We start from the raw sequence: 23,348 nt of genomic DNA, 5'->3' as shown, positions 1-23,348 counted from the left end.
CCTTGTGCCAGGAGGCAAATTCATCGCACCAGGAGGCGCATAAAGCCAACTCAGGGCTCCCTTGGGGCGGAAAGCATGCAGGCCTGTCTGCGCCCGTCTGCGCTCGATCGAGGCCGGGTCGGACCTACAATCTTGGACCCTGGTTAGCAGGACGGTAACCTTTATTAATGGCTGGAGTGGTGGGACTCTGGTATACTTCGGAAAGGTGCTAGGAGGGCAAGAAAGTGGCCCGGGGCTGCTGACTACTGACCGCAGGACAGTGACCATAGACTCAGCCCGTGTGAGTACTTTTTCTGACACCTCCCTCCCCTGTAAGACCACCTAAGTGTTTTTTCCTGTGCTGTGGAGGTGGGTTTACCAGGTTGACTGACTAAGAACACCATGGGTAAGAGGAAAGGCACCCCCATGTGTTCCCCACAGGATTTAAGCAAGGGAACCATTGATTATTTATTTGTGAGAGCAGTGGGGGTAATCACTAAAGAGATAGACAAGGCAGAGAGGCGGCTCTCTTTGGAAAGGGCAGGGGCAGCTGCATCACTCCCGCAGGAATGTGTGGCCCAGGTAGCTGAAAAGTCAGCAGAGGGTGCCCTGGGTCAAGGTCAAGAAGAGGAAGAGGAAGATGCATGCGGTTCTAACCCGGGCACCAGCCTAATTAACAATGCGGCGGGCCAGATCACACGGAATAGGGCTATGTCGACCACTACTCACTGTGCGGATTTAAGTGGCCCTCCCACCCCGAAGAACCAACGGAAAGTAAATAAGAAAATAATTCCCACGAAGACAGGGGGAGGCACCGTAAGCTCAAATATTAATGTTGCCAAGGACTTTGAAGCCTTGTGGGGGCCCCTGAAACAGAAAATTATGAAAATAGTGACTGGTCTACTGAATAACTTTTTTAATGAATTCTCTAAAGTTTGGGATGATACAAGAGCAACGCTCGCTAAAATTGATAAAGTATTGCCTCCCTTTAGTCAGTCCACCCAGAGCTTAGCTTCCAACAAGAAGGATGCCCAACGAGTAACTCCCCCTGTAACTTCTCCTGTAGCAACACACATTGAGACTCAGATCCCTCAAGTAATTCCTGGTGTAACAGGGTTTGTGACACAGGCCACAACCTTGGGGTCAACTATGCCTGGAACGGTGGCTTCCCATAACAGCGAGCCGACTCACAGGGGCCTCCATGGGCGTCACTTACTGCATCGTCGGTCAGTTAGTGGGGTTACTCAGTTTGCCCCTAACACCCAAACTCCCAGCACTTCCCAGGACCCCCTCAGCTCCTTTGCTTCACGACCTCCATTGGCTCCCCATAAAAAAGAGGGTCAGATTCAAAATCTGCCGCATGGTTTTTAAATCCTTGCACAACTTGGGTCCTGGCTACTTTGCTCGGAAACTTGTTAGATACATTCCGACTAGATTACTGAGATCCAGCCAACTTGCATACCTGCAAATCCCTCGCATCAAACTAGCCCGGATGGGAGGTAAAGCGTTCTCCTATCTGGCACCCCGTTACTGGAATCTCCTCCCATTACATCTTCGCCAATGTACCAATTTAGGGGTCTTCAGGAAATTACTGAAAACACATCTTTTCTAATCATATTTCCCTCAGTGGCCAATCAGCAGTCTAAAGCGCAGAGATACCCCGTATGGGGTGATTCGGGCGCTATACAAAACCCGTAAATAAAATAAATAAAACTCCACCAATCATAGACCTCCCACCAGCAAGCTGTCCTTATACAGCGGTCCTGGCAGGTGTTCCAGGACTAGACAGTGCATAGGATGAGACCACCGTCCAGTTGATCAATAAACTGGCCCACTGGTTATGCAAACACACAGGGTTTAATATCGCTGAGCACAGGCACATCTTGATGGCCAGAAGGGTAGCATTAATCGGTAGGAAGAAGAAAACATTCTCTGGAGACAGTGTGATTGTCACGCTGAGGTACCCTGAACTGGGCCACAAGATCCTATTCCCTGCCTTGCAATCATTTTCAGCAGAATCAGGGATTACACCATTACCACTTTGTTTCTTTTGCAGGCCACCATCTAGCCATAAGAAGAAGAAGAAGAAGAAGAAATAGATTTATTGAGCGCGGTTGCTGCCCAAGGGCGTCCAAGCGCTGAGATGAGAATTGGAGAGACATGCTGAGTGACAGATTAGAGCTCGGAGGCTTTGGCGAATAATAAAGTCTTCAGCTTTTTTCGAAAAGAGAGCAGGTCCGGGTTGGAACGGAGTGAGAGGGGGAGAGTGTTCCAAAGTTTAGCTGTGTTCAATGAGAACAACCTGCCCCCGGATCTGACTCTCTTCACTCTAGGAACCATTGCCAAGAAAGCCTCAGTGGAGCGGAGGTTCCTATTTGGGTTATAGGGGATGACAAGGTTGCTGTTAATTGCGGGTCCTGTTTTCCAAAAGGCCCGGTGCGCAATGCACAGTGCCTTGAATGTCACTCTGTGCTTGACTGGTAGCCAGTGAAGACTTTTTAATGCAGGTCTGGCTGACTGGGCTCGTGGAATCTGTAACAGGGTGCGTGCTGCGCAATTTTGCACCACCTGGAGTTTCCGGAGAGTCATCTCGGGAGCCCCTACATATAGGGCATTGTTTGAGTCCAGGCGGGATTGGATGAGGCCTTGTACTGCCACTTTCTTGGCTTCTAGAGGCAGAAGTGGAAGGACTTTCCTCAAAGTCTTGAGGATGCCAAAGCAGGTGGCGGACAACTTAGTAGCCTGGGTGGAAAAGGAAAGCTTCCTGTCCAGCCACACTCCTAGGCTCTTGACGCTTTCCTTGGGGGTAGGGGGAATGCCCAGAGCTTGGGGCCACAAGGAGGTGAAAGGTATTGGCGAGGCTGGGCCTAGAAGCAAGAGCTCTGTTTTATCTCCGTTTAGTTTAAGGGAGGAGCTGGTCATCCACTCCTTAACATCTTCTAGGCAGCTCAGCAGGCCTCCATGGGGTTGGCTGATGTTCTCTTGAGCCAATGATACCACTAACTGAGTGTCGTCGGCGTACGACACAATTTTGATGCCGTACGGTTCGACGATCCCAGCCAGTGGTTTCATGTAGACATTGAATAGCACAGGGCTCAAAGAGGAGCCCTGTGGTACTCCACAGCTGAGAGGCTTGCTGGTTGATATTATGTCGCCGTCGAAGATCTGAAAAGATCTATCGGACAGGAAGGAGTCGAACCACCTTAGAGCGTCGCCTGAGACTCCGATGTCCCGGAGACGGTTCAGCAAGGTGGCATAGCTGACCGTATCGAAAGCGGCGCTTAGATCAAGGAGGATCACTGCCACTGATCCTCCCTGATCCAGAACCATTCGGGATTCCTCGGCGACCGCTAGTAAGGCAGTTTCGGTGCCATGTTTCGGCCTGAAACCTGTCTGGGATACATCCAATAGGGAGTGATTTTCAATGAACTGGACCAGCTGGGCATTTATGTATTTTTCCAACACCTTGCCAGCCCAAGGGAGGAGTGAAATGGGACGATAGTTGGAGTGATCATCGGGGTCCAGGTTCGGTTTTTTCAGCAACGCCCGTACCATGGCTTGTTTCCATGCTGTAGGAACGGCACATGAGGCTATAGATGTGTTTAGGAGTTCCAAGAGAACAGGCAGGGTAGCTTTGTGTGCTTGTATCAGAACTTCTGGTGGGGCTGGGTCACGCGGGGAGCCGGATTTAACTTGGCGTGCCATTTTGCCGAGGGTGTCGAGGTCCAGGGGAGGAAAGTGCTCGAGGGTTGGCTCGTCCAAACATTTTGTTGTGCATTCAGAGGGCTCTATTCTGGGTGGGGGACCCCTGATATAGAAATGCCTTTGCACCATTGAGGGACCTGAATGACAGACTGACTACATAAAGGGGAGGGTACGGGTGGAGCTACTGACAACCGGGTTGAACCCCCTGACGAGCCATGTGTGATGGTGGTGACCAACTCTGGGGTAATAACAAAAACTTCTTGCAAGTAAAGGGATCAAAGTAAGTTGGGATTGGTCAGTGTAGATAGGGCTACTATCGCCCCTTCTTCCTCCAAGGAGGGGCGTAATGTAGGCGATTTAAAAATAGTTTTGTGGAACGTGCCAGGTTTAGCCAGTACGTCTTTGGATGAGCAGTGGCTCCACTACATTAGAGATTTCCACATAATATGCATCCAGGAAATGTGAAGGCTAGCTAATAACTTCTTCTTAGAAGGTTACAAAACTTTTTCTGCCCAGCATTAAGGTCGAGTTCAAGGAGAGGAAGGAGGGAACTAATTATGTTTACTTACCTGAGGATTCATGGTAGGTGGAAGACTTTGTCATGGGACTCGGATGTCACACAAGTACGTACATTCTCGAGCAACAGTTACCGGTTAGTTTTTAGGCAATCAGGTCCAGTGTATGAGTTAGACCATAGATGTTTAGGTGGACACTCAAATCCCGCCCTTCTTGGGTGTGTTTCATATGTGGTCCCTCTCTTAGGGCCCGATTCACAGAAATAACTTAAGACAAAATCCTAAACTTACTACTTTTGGTATTCACAGAAGGCATTTAGTAGTAGTAAAGTTAGGATTTTGTCTTAAGTCTGTCTTAAGTCTGTCTTAAGTCTGTCCTAAGTTTGTCTTATTCAGGTATTTTATTCGACGAAAAACTGAGTTTTAAACAGTTACTAGATGAGAAGTGCCTTGGTTTGACAAGGTCCACCGGAGCAATTGCAAACTTTGCTCATAGACTAGGTAACTGGTCACCTGTGATGATTTAAAGTTATATAACTCGTTTTGCAGTTCCAAAGTTTTATATGGGTGCGAGGTGTGGGGATTTTAGGTGGCTAATAAATTACAAACTGAAGAAAACAGATAATTTAGGTGCTTGCTGAAAGTCCCTCAAAGCACCCCTGCGTACATTGTTCATGAGGAACTGGGGTCCAAGTGCATCTCTGATATGGTGGCTGTGAAGCCCCTACTGTGTTGGGTGAAGATTTGGTCCAATGATGAGGTAGGGTTTAATAGGCTGGTAATCCAGGACTGTCTCTCTTTGGATCATGCGTTAAAAATTCCATGACTGAAATTTGCAAAGGACTCCCTCATCACATTAGGACGAGCAGATCTGTTCACTAATTTTGATAAGGTGGGATCAAAGGAAAAAGCTCTCATCAAAGAATTGTTTTTTAAATATGTCACTGCACAACGTAAGGAAAGGGAGCTTAAAAAATCCACTGTTAGAGAACACATTTTAGTAAAGTCAACACAGGGTATTTAACCATTATAACCAGTACACACAATAGATTTTCAATTACATGATTTAGGTTGAATTTATTTCACCACCTACTGGCAGTAACCCCTGGCTTTACGGTACACATAGAACACAGAGGACCCTGTGGCTGCGACAATAGGTCACCACGGGATACCTTACATTTTGTCCTCCTCTACCCGCTCAACTCACACCCGAGAAGAGTGTTCCTCAAGGGGCTTTTAAGGAAACTGAGATTCAAGCAGGCATGCATTGCATTATTGTTTTTACAACTGTCATCAGATGTTTTTACACTTTTCTGCGTCGCTAACTTTTTAAGATCTACTTTAAAGTTAAGAACCACTAGGGGTGCCTGAAGGACGCAAGAGTTTTTGCCAATTTTTGAACTGTGTGAGGTTTACATAAAAGTCTGAATGGTGGGGTTTTCTTTTTAGGTCCAGGATCCGTTTTTAACTAGGCAACTGAGGATTTTACCGCTCATATTCTTTTTTTAACCTGAAGTAAAAGTTGTTGGCTGTATCATGAATTTAAGAGACCATGGGGAATAACAGCACTGTATGGATTTTGTGTAGTTCTAATGCTTACCTGGCTGTTTTTATGAATAATGTATATATTTGATTTATACACTGTAAAAAGGTATTCCCGGTTAATTTGAGGTTCAAGAGGGGGGAAAGAATCAAGAATATTGAAGTATAAACCTCTTAACCAACCTATCTTATTTAAGTGAGTAGAAAAATCTCAAAATCAATGTAACAAAACCACAGTGTTCCCCATAAATATACTGTCCTTACAACATAGATGCTTTCTCTTTGTTTTTATTATTTAGTCAGAAGCAAAACATAGTTTTTTTTGTATCAAAAATATATATTCATATAGCATTTTCAATTTTTCTTTTTTGTTTTGTAATTTATATACATTATAAAGAAACATACATAATCAATAAATGTAAACACCAATAAAGTTATTATCTAAAGCAAAAACAATACTTAAGTAATTGACAGTGCCCCTCAAAGAACGACAGAAAATATATACATAAACTTCTTGCTACCTAATCTCGCATATCACCATTCATACCACATGCCACAAAATACACAGAAAAAAGATTATAAAACATATATATTACAACTGGAAAAGTCTTCTTTTAGTTGTTATTTGTCAACGTATTATTCTGCTGACATATTTCTCAGACTGAATTTCTTTTTCTTCGGTTTAAGTTGATCCATAAGGGTTTATTTTCCAGTTGTATGGAATCATTGGTCTGGTCTACGTACGTTTCGGTGATAGAATGATTAAGATCACCTTCCTCAGGACCATCAAAGAATTAAAACCGTAGAGGGGCTACTAATAATCTGAAAATGCAAAACCACTGTATGTCAGATATGGGGAACATTGAGGTACTTAATGTATTACTTAAAGCGACTGTTATTTACTATTTCTTCTAATGAGCTGGTACATGCTAGTCTCAGGTGAACAGAGAAAAAAAGAGGACCGTTAGAAGTAGGGAAATAGGAGATTCAAAATAGCCCTTCTCCATAGTGGCAAAATGTGCAATTAATTTAACCTAATTTAACCTTTAGAGAAAGAGAGGCCTTCAAATCCTTACAGGATAACTCACGTATCACCATAAAACCGTGCGACAAAGCAGGGGGAATCGTTATTATGGATACTACTCTGTATACTGATAAAGTTAAATCCATGTTAGCAATATCTGAACATTATCAGCCATCCAATATGAGAGCTATCACCTGCTTAAAAGATACTATCAACGACATTACAACTAAAGCCTTCATAGATGGTTACATCTGCCAAAAAGAATTAGACTTTCTTAATAAAACAAACACAGTAACACCTGCCTTATATGGGATACCAAAAACCCATAAAAATACCCAAGACCCCCCTCTAAGACCAATTGTTTCCTCCATTAACTCATGCACGGAGCCCCTATCACAATATGTTGATACCTTTCTCTGCCCTCTCACTACACAGTATGCTTCATACATCAAAGATACAGGGCATATGATATCAACACTAGAAAACGCACCCTTTGACCAGAAAACGCAATTTCTTGTCACTCTAGATATAGAGTCTCTTTACACCAACATTCCCCAGGACCTAGCTATAGAGGCAGTGGCAGCGCTTCTAGCTAGAGTTCCTGGGGAAAGACCAGATGCTTTCATCATAGAGTGTTTACAAATAGTGTTACAGCATAACTATTTTGAATTTAAACAAGATATCTTCCACCAAATTAAAGGGACCAGCATGGGGGCTTCATGTGCCCCTAGTGTAGCCAACATCTACATGGGGGAGTATGAGAGGAAACATATCTATAATGAGGCGGCCCCATTTTTTGAGAATGTCACACAGTGGCGAAGGTTCATAGATGACATTTTTTTCATCTGGTCAGGCACAGAACCAGAGTTATTAGAATTCATATCCTGGTTGAACTCTAGTGATAACAATCTTAAATTCACTTGTCACTATTCATCGGACAAAGTACAGTTTCTGGACATATGGATTATGGGGAGAGAAGGACAGCTTGCAGTTAGCCTGTACAGAAAACCAACAGCTAAAAACACGATTTTAGATCACAGTAGTTATCATCCACCATGCCAAAAAGATTCGATCCCATTCGGAGAATTTCTGAGAATAAGGAGGAACTGTACCAGTATGAAAGACTACATGACACATGCGGTACAGCTACAAGAGCGTCTCCTGCTTCGTGGCTATCCAAAAAGACTCATCAAACAATCACTTAAGAGAGCCAAATACTATAACAGAGATACTCTCTTCAACAACGAACCAAAACCATCCCAGGATAAGCTAGTTTGTGTGATAGACCACTCTAATCTGAATTACAAGATCAAACAGGTCCTAGATAAAAATTGGAAAATTCTCAACACTAGTGATGAAGAACCTACACCAAAACCGCTGGTAGCATTTAGAAGAAACCCTAACCTGAGAGATAAATTAGTGCATAGCAGAGAACAGCCTCAGGGAAAAACCACACAAACTACTATAGATGGTTTACCTCCACCGATAGGTAACTACAGTTGTGGCAACTGTCATGCATGCGCATCAGCGATCACCACTAAGACCTGGTCTTATAGAACAAGAAAAGGGAATCTTAAAACCATGACCAACTGCAGAAGTTCCAATATAATCTACATGATACTATGTCCCTGCGGCCTAGCCTATGTAGGTGAAACATCTAGGGAATTTCGCATACGTCTGTCAGAGCACAAATCTGCCATAAGAGCAGGTAAGATACAAGCACCACTAGTCAGACATTTCATGGAAAACCAACATACAGAAATAGATCTTCGTTGGTTAATTTTAGAAAAAGTGAGACCAATACCAGGGAAAGATCCAACTATAACCCGCAAGCAACGTGAAACATTCTGGATTTTCTCCCTGGACACAGTAGACCAAGGCCTTAATGAAGATATCACATGGCTAGTGACCTCTTGAATCTCAGGCACAGTTACTCATACTAACAGTTGATCATTCAATCAAATGTTTTGCTTGGCTTAACTAGTAAGCAACAGTAGTATGGTACTCAGACACAGTGTACCATGCATGCTCCCCCTTCGAATAAATGAACCATGAACATCCGTTTCCATTTAGGTTAGAAGCCCGGTAATAGGCTCCCTTATGGACTGAGACTTCTTAGATTGGCGCCTATACCATAAGTTACAACATTTTATTGACTTATACCTGAGAAGCATCTCTTGACTCTAATTATTTACAGATCATGACAATTCAGATCAATTGCTGCATTACAGTACATATTACAAAATATTTAGGATAATCAACCAACATATTTGACTATTCCAAGATGGCGCCCGCGTTGTCTTAGCTAAGATATATACATCTATATATAATTACGAGACTATCTTTACAACCAAAACGAACACTCAAAATCTATGCCCTGCATTTTTTTCTTATTTTATTGATCTAAAACATTGGTTGAGAATATTTAACCACTCCATTTCCATTACTGATGTGTCCGAATTTTTAGTACACGTAATAATAGAACACTCTTCTTTTTGGTGATATTGACTATGCCCTTGGAATGAGGAAACACTTAATACAGGATTTTTATGAGGTAACCCTTAGCGCATTAGATCTAGCACACGTTATAGTTAAATACCCTTTTCGGACAATCATACGTACATAGTTTGACCCTTTCCATCATGGCACCCAGGTTTAACTAGCGCTTAGTACTACGGTTTCAGCCAGGCTCACAATATCGCGAGACTACGCGACAATTGGCAGACATTTAAAAGTGCCTGGAACCATCCATCACAAACCTGATATCGAGCAACAAGAGGGTCACGCTGTATCGAATGATGAGAGGTAAGGTACTACCATCGACGTTGATAGCGTTTGCCAGACTTAATAATCATAATCTATACTAGCTTGTTTTTGTCCATTTAAGTAAGACAATTTAGATTTTTCTCTATTCTTTATATCACTTTTTGCACTTAGCAAGCATCCGTTTCTGTTTTCTCGTAAATTATCAGAAAACAAAACTTACTTTTAGGTTTGGAGCGTCTTTGCTCTCTCATCCGAACATTTAAAGCGTTATAAACGAGTTGGACACATAGTGATTTCTGTCTGGGCCAGACTTATTCCAACATGTCACCTATGATTACCAGGCATATAGGAGTACTAGTTCGGTCACGCTAATAAATTACCGCGAGACTACGCTACTATCGCCAAAAAAATGTTTTTTAAACTTGTTTGCAACTCGCTGTATTTAACCAGGCATCAGGCTAGTAGAGGGTTGCACATAATTGAACTTTGGAAGATACCATCTACGTTAATTTCGCTTGTTAGTTTTACAAATTACAGCGTTACTCTGTTTGCTTAAACCTACACGAAACTACAACCTAAGAAGATTCTTTTTCCGCTGTGACTCATTTCAATCTGTAGTAATTTGTCAGACTGTTTCCATATTCTAACAAGCGTTTGTTTCCCTCTTTTAAATCTAATAAAGCTCAAGCCTTTTCTTTGCCGAACACGCTCTTATGTCGGAAAGTGCATTAGCCTTAAATATTTATTTGGTCTTCCCTCATTGTATAAATTAAGACGAGCTATTTCGTCTTTTCAAACTAATGTTAGACAATTATTATCTTCATATAACATTAATAATGGCATAACAGAACTTCCACGTTGGCTAGACATAAACAAATTACTAGCCAGGCAAGCGTATTCACTTAAAAAGGACAAAAAGCTTTTCTCTATCAGAAAATTTCCGGAAACATTTATCTCCAATTTGGAGTGTTGTTACTGTTATAATAGAAAACCTTACCTATACATCTTTTGTAACCTTTATGTAACGTTACTCTATCTACCTTTCAGAACTAATACTTCGCATATCATGCATACGATAAACATGGACAACAGAAACCCTAATACATAATAGACAACCCTCTTGTTTTGACGTCTTACACTCCACTTAAAGGTAAGAACAATAATAGACTCTGCTGTAAATAGCAAATAATAAAAGTTAAATTACATACGTAACTCTCCCTACTTGTTTTCCATTTGTAGATACACTCTTACTCAAGGAGATACTAAATGTGCAAGGCTAATACGAGTCTTTTTAGGACAAAATTTAACCATTACAAGATTCTCTGACTCGTCATACTACCTAGTAGACACAGTAAGACTTAATACTTACCCTGTTTTCTTTAGTTAAACTTACTTGTCTCATAAGATCCCTTCCTTAATTAGTCTTTTATTCTTTTGCCTAGCCTATTGCAGAGTGTATAAAACTGCGGCTCTCAATTTTCCCAGTACAGTGACTCATATATTCTGTGTTGAAACAGGTACTCCAGCGTTAATCTTGCTTATCACAGGGTGATTGGTTCTTTGTTCTGTTCTAATCTATAAGCAAATCACAAGATTCTTTTGGTCATCCTTATAATTAATTGCACATTTTGCCACTATGGAGAAGGGCTATTTTGAATCTCCTATTTCCCTACTTCTAACGGTCCTCTTTTTTTCTCTGTTCACCTGAGACTAGCATGTACCAGCTCATTAGAAGAAATAGTAAATAACAGTCGCTTTAAGTAATACATTAAGTACCTCAATGTTCCCCATATCTGACATACAGTGGTTTTGCATTTTCAGATTATTAGTAGCCCCTCTACGGTTTTAATTCTTTGATGGTCCTGAGGAAGGTGATCTTAATCATTCTATCACCGAAACGTACGTAGACCAGACCAATGATTCCATACAACTGGAAAATAAACCCTTATGGATCAACTTAAACCGAAGAAAAAGAAATTCAGTCTGAGAAATATGTCAGCAGAATAATACGTTGACAAATAACAACTAAAAGAAGACTTTTCCAGTTGTAATATATATGTTTTATAATCTTTTTTCTGTGTATTTTGTGGCATGTGGTATGAATGGTGATATGCGAGATTAGGTAGCAAGAAGTTTATGTATATATTTTCTGTCGTTCTTTGAGGGGCACTGTCAATTACTTACGTATTGTTTTTGCTTTAGATAATAACTTTATTGGTGTTTACATTTATTGATTATGTATGTTTCTTTATAATGTATTTAAATTACAAAACAAAAAAGAAAAATTGAAAATGCTATATGAATATATATTTTTGATACAAAAAAAACTATGTTTTGCTTCTGACTAAATAATAAAAACAAAGAGAAAGCATCTATGTTGTAAGGACAGTATATTTATGGGGAACACTGTGGTTTTGTTACATTGATTTTGAGATTTTTCTACTCACTTAAATAAGATAGGTTGGTTAAGAGGTTTATACTTCAATATATTTGATTTATATGCAGCTCAAGATGTCTCTTTATGGTCGTATTTTCATATACCGAATAAGGATTATTATTATTAATATAGGTCTGGCTTTTGTTACCAGCAAATACCCAAATTTGTCTTTGACTTTGTCAATGCTTGTTTTGTAATGTTTCTGTAACACTTTATTCTTGTGGGAGCTGCAGAGTCCTTGCCAATATAAATAAAATGGCTAAAAACAAAATTAGGTTTTGGTCTCAATAATCACTCATTGCTAGTTTAGTCCCTTGCACTGAAGGAAACTACCTGTGTTAGGGCATGCCCCTTGTGAAAGGGGAGAATGGCATCACAGTGATATTAGGCAATAGCTGAAGTGGGTTGACCCTTTACTCCATGCTGTAAGCTGTAGTAGGCAGAATAAAAAGACACAGTAACAGACCAATAGATGAAGAGGGCTGGTTAAAAGCTCCAATAAGTATTTGTAATATGCACATAGTTTGGGTAAAACCAAATGGTCTTAGCTAATGTCAAGGCTGTAAGCAGTATGGGGTTGTTGGCCACTCTCTAGTTGTCAGATGCCTTTGGGAAATTGGGTACAAAGCCTGGCAAGTGGACAGGCTCTTCAGTCAATCATTCACTCCACATAGCTGAAGGCTTTGCAGAGCAGGTGCTATGTGCTCACAGGGGGTTGGCGCAAGTCCCTAGCTGGATGCCAAGCTATTAACACATAAATAGAGTCCAAGGACTAAACAGTTAAAAAAAATCAAACACCAAAGAAAACAACCAATACATTTAAATTTTAACTCACTAATCAATGCAAACACTTTTTAATTAATATTGAGTACAAAAAGAACACTAAATTGTGCAATAAATTATAGCAAAAATGCCACAATTCTAAGAAAATGACAAGCTGGATTGGGAAGAGAAAAAACAAAACAAAACCTCCTCCAAGAAAAAGAAACCAAACTTTGAAACGTAGGTGTAATTTTTTTTTTTTTTTTTTTGAAAACCTTTATTTCAAAATTCAGGACACAGCTATTCAGCCGACAGCCCGAAGGTTCGGCAGCATTGAGAGTTAGATACAGTGATGTGTCCCCAATACGGTTCAAAGAGTAATGCAAAGGTCCAATTTTAAATAAACACAGAAAAAACTCACAACAAACCCCAGCAAGGCAGAACATTGAAAGCCCATGGCGAAAGCCCCCAGGGGAGGCCGGACCCCACTCATCTACTAGTTACAAGACTGTGTACGGAGGAAGAAGGGGGACAGCAGAGGCCCAAAACGATTCCTAAAACCAAACTGTGCTGGAAAGTAGGTCAGGGGGAAAGCTGTTCCTCGGGAGGTTCCAGATCCGGGGCAAGACATATTCCCCCCCTGTATTGGTTCCACCGCCCCCAGATGGCGTGCCACTTCCGGGGGCGACCTCTAGAGCAGTAGACCGTCTTCTCCCTAAACATGCTCCAGTCCATGTTCTCCTTCCACGCGGTCAGTGTAGGGGGTCCCGAGGAGCCCCACAATCGCGCGATATCCCTTTTAGCTACCATGTTACCCAGAGTCACCCATTGGGTCTGCGCCTCATCGAGGTCAGTGGGCCCCCAGACGTTCAGGAGGCAACACCGCGCCTCCGGCTGTACCGCAGTGCCCGTCACCTCCCCCATAACTGCATGGACTCTCCTCCAGAACTCCACAATGACACCACATTCCCAAATGATGTGCAGGAAAGTACCCACATACCACATCCCCTTCTGCACAGGCCGTCCTCCGAGAATCCCATGTGGACCAGCCTTGGCCCCGTCACATACACCCGGTGCAGTATTTTAAGCTGCACCAGCCTCAGACGCGACGGGATCGCAACCTCCTTAGGAGAAGAAACCGCTGACTGCCAGTCCTCATTATCCAACTCAAGGCCATCCCTAGTCCACTGTTCTCTCAGCCCCAAAAGCATATCTGCCCGGACGTTAATCAACTTCTTATATATGAGCGAGATCGTGCTCTCGGGCATATGACCATCAAGGACTCGGTCCTCAAGGGGAGAGGACTCCGGCACCTTCTCACCCTCCACGAGGACTGATCGGAGGGCGTGACGCAGCTGGATATACCTGAAATACTCTGAGGGCCCTAGCTCATACTCAGTCCGCAACTCCTCGAAGGACTTCACCCTCCCCTTATGCAGCACATCTCCCACCTTGGATATACCTATCAGGTCCCACTTATCAAAGCCCTTCGTATGCCAGAGTCTTCCCAATCTCTCCGATTCAAACAATGGGGTAGCGAGGGTGAGCCTATCCTTCCAGCCCAACGAATCAGTCGCCATCTTCCATACACGCACCGCCACACCTGTGGGCCCCGTGAGGGACGAGTCTAAGGACCGCGAATACAATGCCCTGTAGTAGTTGCCGCCACGCAGCAGCCACCTATCCAGGGCATACCCAGGGCTGAGGGCAGGGCCATAAAACCCATGGTTGATCGCGCTCAGCTGCGTGGCCCAATAGTACCGTCGGATGTCTGGGAGCGCAATGCCCCCATCGTACCATGGGAGCGTCAACTTTGAAATAGCTATTCGCGGCCGCCCATCCCACAGCAACGTCCGTTGGAGGCCTTCGACCTCCCGAAAGTATTTGGCCGGTACCCAGTCCAAGGTGTTCTGGAGGGCATAGAGGAAGCGGGGAAGAGACATCATTTTGAACAGGGCCGCACGCCCAACAAGGGAGAGCGGCAGCCTCCGCCAACCTTCAACATCTCGCCTCAAGCGCGCCAAGGGGGGGAGCAGATTCCTCTCATAGCGCACTGCAGGATCCATGGATATAAAAATCCCCAAATACACGAAACCCTGCTGGGCAACCTGTATCGAACATGTTCTAGGGATCGGTGGGACCTCGCCACTAAGAACGTACAAGTACGATTTGCCCCAATTAATCACAAGCCCGGAGTTCCTACCGAACGATGCGAGTACGTCACAGACCACTATAAGTGACTTCTTAGGTGAGGCAAGATACAGTAGGATATCATCGGCATAAAGCGAAATACGGTCCTCGTGATCAGGCGACCACCGAAGGCCCCGTATATCCGGGTGCCAATGTATCCACGCAGCCAACGGTTCAAGGGCGAGGGCGAACAACAGAGGCGACAGGGGGCAACCCTGTCGAGTACCCCTACCAAGCTGAAACGGAGTAGATGCCCGACCATTCACCACAACATTCGCTAGTGGCCCCTCGTACAGCAACCGAACCCAACTCACAAAACCGCGACCGAAACCAAACTTGGCCAGCACGGCCCATAAGTATGCCCACTCCACCGTGTCAAAGGCCATCGTGGCATCAAGAGATGCCACAATAGCCGGTTCACGCAGCGTGCCCGCCCTGGCGATGACGCCATGAAGACGCCTAAGGTTTAATGCTGTGTTTCGGTGCGGGATGAAGCCAGATTGATCCGGGTGGACCAAATCGCCAAGCACCCTACTCAAACGGGTAGCCAGGAGTTTGGCCAGAATTTTCGGCTCAGCGTTGAGGAGTGAAATGGGCCGATAGGAGGCGCACCTATCTCGGGGTTTACCCTCTTTATGTATTACCACGATCGACGCCAGCCGCTGATCCAACGGAAGTATCCCATCCCCCCGCGCCTCCAAAAACATGGCGCGCAGGTGAGGGGCGACCCTATCCGGGAACAGTTTATACAGGTCGATCGGCAGTCCATTCGGTCCAGAGGCCTTACCCGAGTTTAACGCGCGAATCGCCCCTGCCACCTCGTCAACCGTTATGTCACCATCCAAATCATCCCTATCTATGTCAGAGAGGCAGGGCAACTCGATATCACGGAGGAGCTCAGACGAGTCCTCGGGCGGCCTGTCCGACACAGAGGAATAAACCCTACGAAAATACTCCGCGAAACACTTCACAATCCCCTCAGGTTCCACAATCGCCTCTCCCCACTCTCCCGTCAACTCTGGCACCACTCTATTGACCCGTTCTTTCCTGTCCAACCACGCCAAGAGTTTCCCTGCCTTATCACCAACGTCATACAGGCGGCCCTGTTGTTCCCTACTGAGGGTCTTAGCAGCGTTCGTAACCAGGTCCCTATACTCCGCCTGCTTCAAGCAAAGCTCATGCAGTGAGGACTCTGTAACCTCCTCCTCCATAGCCCCCTCAAGGGCCGCGATCTCCTCCTCCACTTGCCGCACCTCACCATCCCTCCGATTCTTGGCAGCCACCACCAGGGAGAGGGCTTCCCCCCGAAGCACGGTCTTAAAGGCTTCCCACAGCGACACCGCCGAGTCCACGGTCCCCAGATTGTCCTTAAAGTAATTATCCACCTTCTTTACCAGGGCACTGCGCATCTTGGGGTCCCGGAAATACCATGGGTTGATGGGGGCCACCCTCCCTCCTCCCTCCCGACCTAGATCCAGCCGGATCCACACTGGCGAGTGGTCAGAGATACCGCGTGCCATGTGCCTCGCCTCGGATATCAACGAGGCATGTGCGGCCAGAGTGAGCAGGTAATCAATCCTGGAGAGGCTACCATGCGCCCCGGAGTGAAACGTGTATTGACTCTGTGTGGGGTGCCGGAGCCTCCAGCAGTCTATCAGACCAAACGTATCCAGGAAGTCTGGAAGCCATTTCTGAGCCCCCCCTGTGTCCCTGGGCGGGTATCTATCCAACAGTCCGGAGCCCACAGCGTTGAAATCCCCTCCCACTACCAGCATTCCCCCGGGAGAGTCAGCAAAGCCCTGCCCAGTTCAGCAAGTGTGGAGGCCTGCAGGGCCGGCGGGACATAAACCGAAACCAAAACCAAAGTCCTTCCTTCCCACCGCCCCGCCACCGCCACAAACCTCCCCCTATCGTCAACAATGGTGGAGTCCACCTCAAAAGGCAACGATGCTCTAACAAGGATGCCCGCACCCCTGGACCCAGAAGAGAATCCCGAGTGTGCAATGAATTTATACCCCTTCCTATTCAAGGCATAGCACATATTACCTATGAGATGCGTCTCCTGCAGCAGGACAACATCTGGCATTGAGCGTTTCAAAAATTGCAAAACAATCCCCCTCTTGATGCGATCCCCCAAACCATTAACATTCCAGCTTATAACACTTAAGCCCCTACCCCCCATCCTCAAACGGAAAGAGGCCCACCCCACACCCGAGGAGCCACCATGGAACAGCCCCGAGGATAATCATCATGCCTTGCAGAAATAAACCCCCCAACAACAAACTCAAAATCCCCAAAACTCCCCCCACCCTGCACCCCTGCTGCAGCTTACAAAGCCCCCCCAACTTGCAGTGTGCCTGTCGCCCTACAAAAACAAGAAATCTACAAAAAGTACCCTAAGGGAGGAAAAGAGCACCCCTCGTCCTCCCGCAACCCTCCACAGTTACTGCACTCTGTTCGAATCTTCAAGTATGGTGAAATCAAGTTAGGCCGGCTCTGAGATCTCAGCCCTGTCCATCCCGGCCACTGTCTCCATGCTCGGCTGTGTCATCCCCCGTCCGTCGCCGGGGCAAAGCGTCCAGCCATTCGTCGGCCATAACAGGAGAGTCAAAAAAGAATGTCCGATCTTCATGCACCACCCGTAGTCTGGCAGGGAAAAGCATGGCATACTTCAGATCCAGTTCCCGAAGTCTCCGCTTCACCCCCAGGAAGCTCTGTCTCTGTCTCTGCACCTGCTGGGTGAAGTCCGGATAAAAATTCACCGACGCATTCTGGAAGGGGACTGGGCCCGTCACCCTCGAAGCTTGCAGGATAGCGTCCCGATCTCGAAAATGAAAGAGCCGGGCGACAATCGGCCGCGGCGGGGCACCCGCCTTAGGCCGCCCGCCCGGCACCCTATGGGCCCTTTCCACCGCAAAAAACTTTCCAAGGCCCTTAGGCTTCAGATGATTGAGGACCAAATCCTCCACAAGCAGGTCCGCCGAAGCCTCATCCGAGGACTCCGGGACCCCGATGACACGCACATTGTTGCGCCTGGCACGGCTCTCGAAGTCCTCCAGTCGGCGGGCGGCGAGGTCACTCTCGGCCCTCAGCTTCCGAACCTCGGTCTGCAGATCCGAAACATCATCAGTGAGGCCCGTGGTCTTGTGGTCCAGGTTCTTAACGCGCTCGTTCGTCTTGCCCAGGTCCGAGCGGATCAGATTGACATCTACCAGGATGGCATCCACCTTATGCGCCAGGGCCTCGAACTGTCTCCCCATCGAGGTCTGCATCCCGTCGAGCGCGCCCATGACATCCTGTAGGGAGAGCTCCGGTGTCCCAGGCGAGTCCTCCTTCTGGGCATCCGGCGCCTGGCTCGATCCACTCGGCGATGCTTTCAGGAGGGCGTAGCGGTCCATACTGTTGACTTGGGAATACGTTCCCCGCCTGGTGGACTTAGTCTTCAGCCGATCCCCTTCTGCTTTGCCCGACATAATGGACTCCAGGCAGTCCAGTGCAGTTAAGACTGTTCCCTCTCAGAGAGAGGGATAAGGAGTGAGCAGCCCGCTGAGCGTCCTTGGGGTAATAAAGCCACCCAGAGCTCTACAGTGTCCGGGCAGACAAAGGGAACGAAATCGAAAGTGAAAGTGCGAGGACCTCCGTCCGACAGTTCACACCTCGCCAGGCCGTTGTTGATCAACTAGGAGTCGGGCATCCTGCCAACTCTAGCCCCTGGCATCCCCGGGAGTTAGGCCGCAATCTTCCGCCAGTCGTAAGTCCGGTTCCCGATGGGCGATCCGACCGCGGGTAGCATCGATCGCCTCCCTGACAACTCAGCAACACGGTGCCATGCATACCATCAGGATTAGAGACAGGATAGTCGACGGAGGGCGCGAGGGTCTCGGGAGCTCTAAGCTCACGCGGCCATCTTGGTCAAGCGCTAGGCTCCTAACGTAGGTGTAATTAATTAAATTATTAATAACTAAATACCACCAACAATCAAAATTTTAACTTAAGTGAAATATTTGACATAAAGAGTTCTATACGTATTTCCTTGATATAGTAAACAACAGACCAAAACCAACATTTTCAAAAGTAAGATTATCATTCCAAAACACCAAATATAACTGAAGAATGTAACTTAGTTTAAAATAGAACAAAGACCTCTATAGTTTAAAAAAACGAAAGAAAAATAAAGCACAAGAATTGTATAAATATATATTTTTTAATCAAACCCTAACAAATGTAATTTTTTTAACAGAAAAATTCAAGCAACTGGACCTTAATCTTCAAACAAAAATTAAAACCTCAACAAACATTTCTACAGCATACAACTACATGTTATCCATGAGTATGAATGAATAATTAATATAATTAATGTTTAAATAATGATGCTACTTTTAAAATAATATTAGTCAAATTAAATAGTTATAGTGTAACAGTAAAAACCAGGGCAAAACATTGACAAGAGCCCCATACATCAAATCTCAAACAGAAAAATTGTTATCGACTCACATGCGTATACCTACCTTGTTGAATAAACAAGCAGTGAGAAAATGCACCGGAAATGTACAAAATATTATTCTAATGAATGCTATTGGAGAGCTACAACCAAAAACAAAATTTCTGAGAACATTAGAGCGCTTATCACCACCAAACACTACAGAAATCAAAGACCGAAATGTATTACAGACCTCAGAGATGATAGCATGAGTCATGGTTCAGTCATACACATTCCACCATGGTATTTGATACTTGGGTTGGCATCTGTGACCAGAGCAATGCACTCTGCCCACCTTTGTAGCTCCAAATAGTCCATTAGTTGCCAAATTTGTTCGAAGTTCAAAGTTCAAAATACAAATGGCATCAGAAAGGCAAACAGTTTTGGCTCTCCAACTATGGTTTTATCCACCATGACTGACTTCATCGTGTTTTCGTTTGAAATCTCATTTTCACCCAGTTTGTTTTTTCATGTTTAGTTCATAGACAGATGTGGTACAACTCAACTCTATCAATGCATTTATTTTATTCCATCATAACTTTACAATGACAAAAATCAAATGATTGTGTAAACATTGATAATTTCTCATATTCCCAACCATGACTCCCAAAGATTAATATCATTGCATCATCTACTACTCTGCTCATCCCATTTGATCACAAATTGTCTGTCAATATTTGCACTTGCATGACAATCCATACATGTCACTGATACCCAGTGCACGTTTTCACAGTTCCAGACCTTGCCAACATGGAAAAAGGGGGTTTATTTAGAACAATCAGATTGAATAGGCAAATGATCATTCAGTCATGTCAGCAGCTGGATCCAGCTCTTCTGGCTCACATAGGGGATCCCACATCAATAAAACCAATAGACAAAAACATGGTAGTCCTGCATTTTGCAGACACAGGATCATTTCAATCTACTGTTCCAGTATCTGGTGGAATGCCACATCCACGTTTCAGTGGTGTGCCACAAGAAGCATGTCCTACAATGATGACACACATCGACAGCTACATACACATTACACACATTGTAGATTTTGCCAATGTGAAGATGAGAGTAGCATGATTTGGCTCCACCACCACATGTGGTTAGAGCTCATGATGGCACATGTATTGCCTTAGGGCCAACACACAACATATTACAAGTCCAATGTAATCTTCAAATCGTCGATTCAAGCACAGTGCAAGTTGCCTTGGTACAAGATTTGCACACCCAAAGTCTGTATCTGTTTTTCCCAGGAGTAACCATGTTCTTTTCCGTACTTCAAAACAGAGCCATTTACCTGTAAGTGTCACAACTCTGAAATGTCCAAATGAAGATGACATGAGAAAGGAACCTAAAACAGATAAAAACAAAAAGATTACCCATCAAACATAACATGATAGACGCATTACAACATCTACTTTTGGAGGGCTCACTTTCACAAACCAATCAGAGATAAACAATGTAACTGAACACAGTAGTCAATGTGTCTAAACTTTGATCAACAAACACCTATGGCCTTATTTTCATGAACTAGCCTTTCCTAAGAAATTACCACCAACTACTTGTCTCATCCTCAATTCAATGGTTGGAGTAACAGTGAAAGTGATAACATGCAAACATAAACTCATGAGAAGAAGTTATCAATGACATCTTGACGTAAGTCAACTACTTCTTTACCACTATCATCTTCATTTGGCATTTCAGGATTCTCACCCGATGGCTCTTCATGATCTCCATCCTCCGCAGTGTAAGGGATGTTCCGTCGCATGGCGAAGTTGTGGAGCTTGCAGCACACCACTGTGATTTGGCACACCTTATTGGATGAGAAGAGGAAGGCTCCACCAGTTATGTACAGACAACAAACTCTTGCCTTTAGCAGCCCAAAGCCCCCTGCACTGGCCTCCGTGTTCTGCCATGGGCCTCATTTAAGCAGACTTCCCCTGGTGTTGTCTGATTCCACAGCGGTGCCAATAACCATGGTCAGTTGGGATAAGCTCAGTCTCCTAGATGGAAGACAAATAAAGTGTCAAACTATTTTGCACAGTTACAGACTAATCAAATAGGACATACACCATCAATATAATGAAATATTGTACTGACCAGAAAGCCAGGCCTTCTCAAGTCCAAGTTGTAGCTTTTCCAGGAGTATGTAGCTGTTCTGTAGCACAAAGGAATCATGGGCAGAGCTGAGGAAATGCGCATAGATACTTGTGATGTACATATCCATAAGCAGACAACTTGCATGTTGATTGAATGGAAGTGTTTCTGATTCCTGTAGACCTGTTCTCTGGTGTGTAGTGGAATGTATGACGATACAACAAAAACATTTACAACGTATGCCTTTACAACGCAGTTTTTACATCGCAACATCCATTACAACGCATGTTTTTACATTGCATGCGATCACAACGCATTTTTAGAAACTACATTTCCAATGCATCCCATTACATCGCATAATACCATTACAGCGCATACCATTACAACGTATACCATTACATTGCATTTAAGGTAAGTGTTGGATAGTCCAGGGGTCAAAATTTCTATTCCCACTCCAGTGAGTGCAACAGTAGGGTAAGTGTTGGATAGTGTAGAGGTAAAAATTACTATTCCCACTCCAGTGAGTGCAACAGTTGGGTAAGTGTTGGATAGTGTAAGAGTAAAAACTATGTGTTTTAATGGTATGCGTTGTAATGGTATACCTCCCTCCATTCCGATCCAAAGCCACTAAGATCACCTGCGGCGTACCCCAAGGATCATCCCTCAGCCCGACCCTTTTCAACATCTACATGACACCGCTCGCCAACATCGTCCGATCGCACGCCCTCAACATCGTCTCATACGCTGTCGACACCCAGCTGATCCTCTCCCTCACCAAGGACCTCACCCCCGCCAAGACCAACTTCCACGAAGGAATGAAGGCCGTCACATAATGGATGAAGAACAGCCGCCTGAAGCTGAACTCGGACAAGACGGCGGTCCTCATCCGCGGCTCCACCCCCTCCGACTGGGACAACTGCTGGTGGCTGGCCTTGATAGGAGCTGCACAGACACCCACCAACCACACACGCAACCTGGAGTTCATAATGGACGCATCACTGTCAATGACCCAGGAAGTCAACGCCGTATCCTCCTCCTGCTTCAACACCCTCCGCATGCTTCGCAAGATCTACAGATGGATCCCCACCGAAACCAGTAGGACGGTCACCCAGGCCCTCGTCACCAGCAGGTTAGACTACGGCAACGCCCTCTATGCGGGAATCACAGCCAAACTCCAGAAAAGACTTCAACGCATCCAGAACGCCTCCGCACGCCTCGTCCTCGACATCCCCCACCACAGCCACATCACTACCCACCTGAGAGACCTGCACTGGCTCCCAGTCGACAAGAGGACCACCTTCAAACTCCTCACCCATGCTCACAAAGCACTCCACGACGCCGGACCAACACACCTCAACAAACGACTCACCTTCTACATTCCCAACTGCCAGCTTCAATCCGCTGACCTCTCCCTTGCCACCGTCCCACGCATCCACCCAACTACCTCCGGTGGCAGATCTTTCTCCCACCTCGCCGCCAAGGCATGGAACACCCTCCCTATCCACCTGCGACAGACACTGGACCTACTGACCTTCAGGAGACTTCTCAAGACCTGGCTGTTCGAGTAGTAACAGTTTTCTTCCCTCCCCCTTAGCCCCTTGAGACCCTGGCGGGTGAGTAGTGCGTTCTACAAATGTTTGATTGATTGATTGATTGTAGGAACATGCGTTGTAATGACATGCGTTGTAGTGACATGCGATGTAATGACTGCGTTGTAATGGCATGCAATGTAAAGGATGTTGCGATGTAATGACTGCGTTGTAAAGGTAGTGCGATGTAATGACTGCGTTGTAAAGGTTGTTTCCCTTGTGGTGGCACTAAGGCAATATGTGTGCCACCAATTGCTCCCACCACATGTAG

Source organism: Triturus cristatus, chromosome 9, assembly GCF_964204655.1.
Source record: "Triturus cristatus chromosome 9, aTriCri1.1, whole genome shotgun sequence".
NCBI lineage: Eukaryota > Metazoa > Chordata > Amphibia > Caudata > Salamandridae > Triturus > Triturus cristatus.
The sequence above is the reverse complement of the archived record's forward strand: the minus strand, read 5'-3'. Positions refer to the sequence as shown.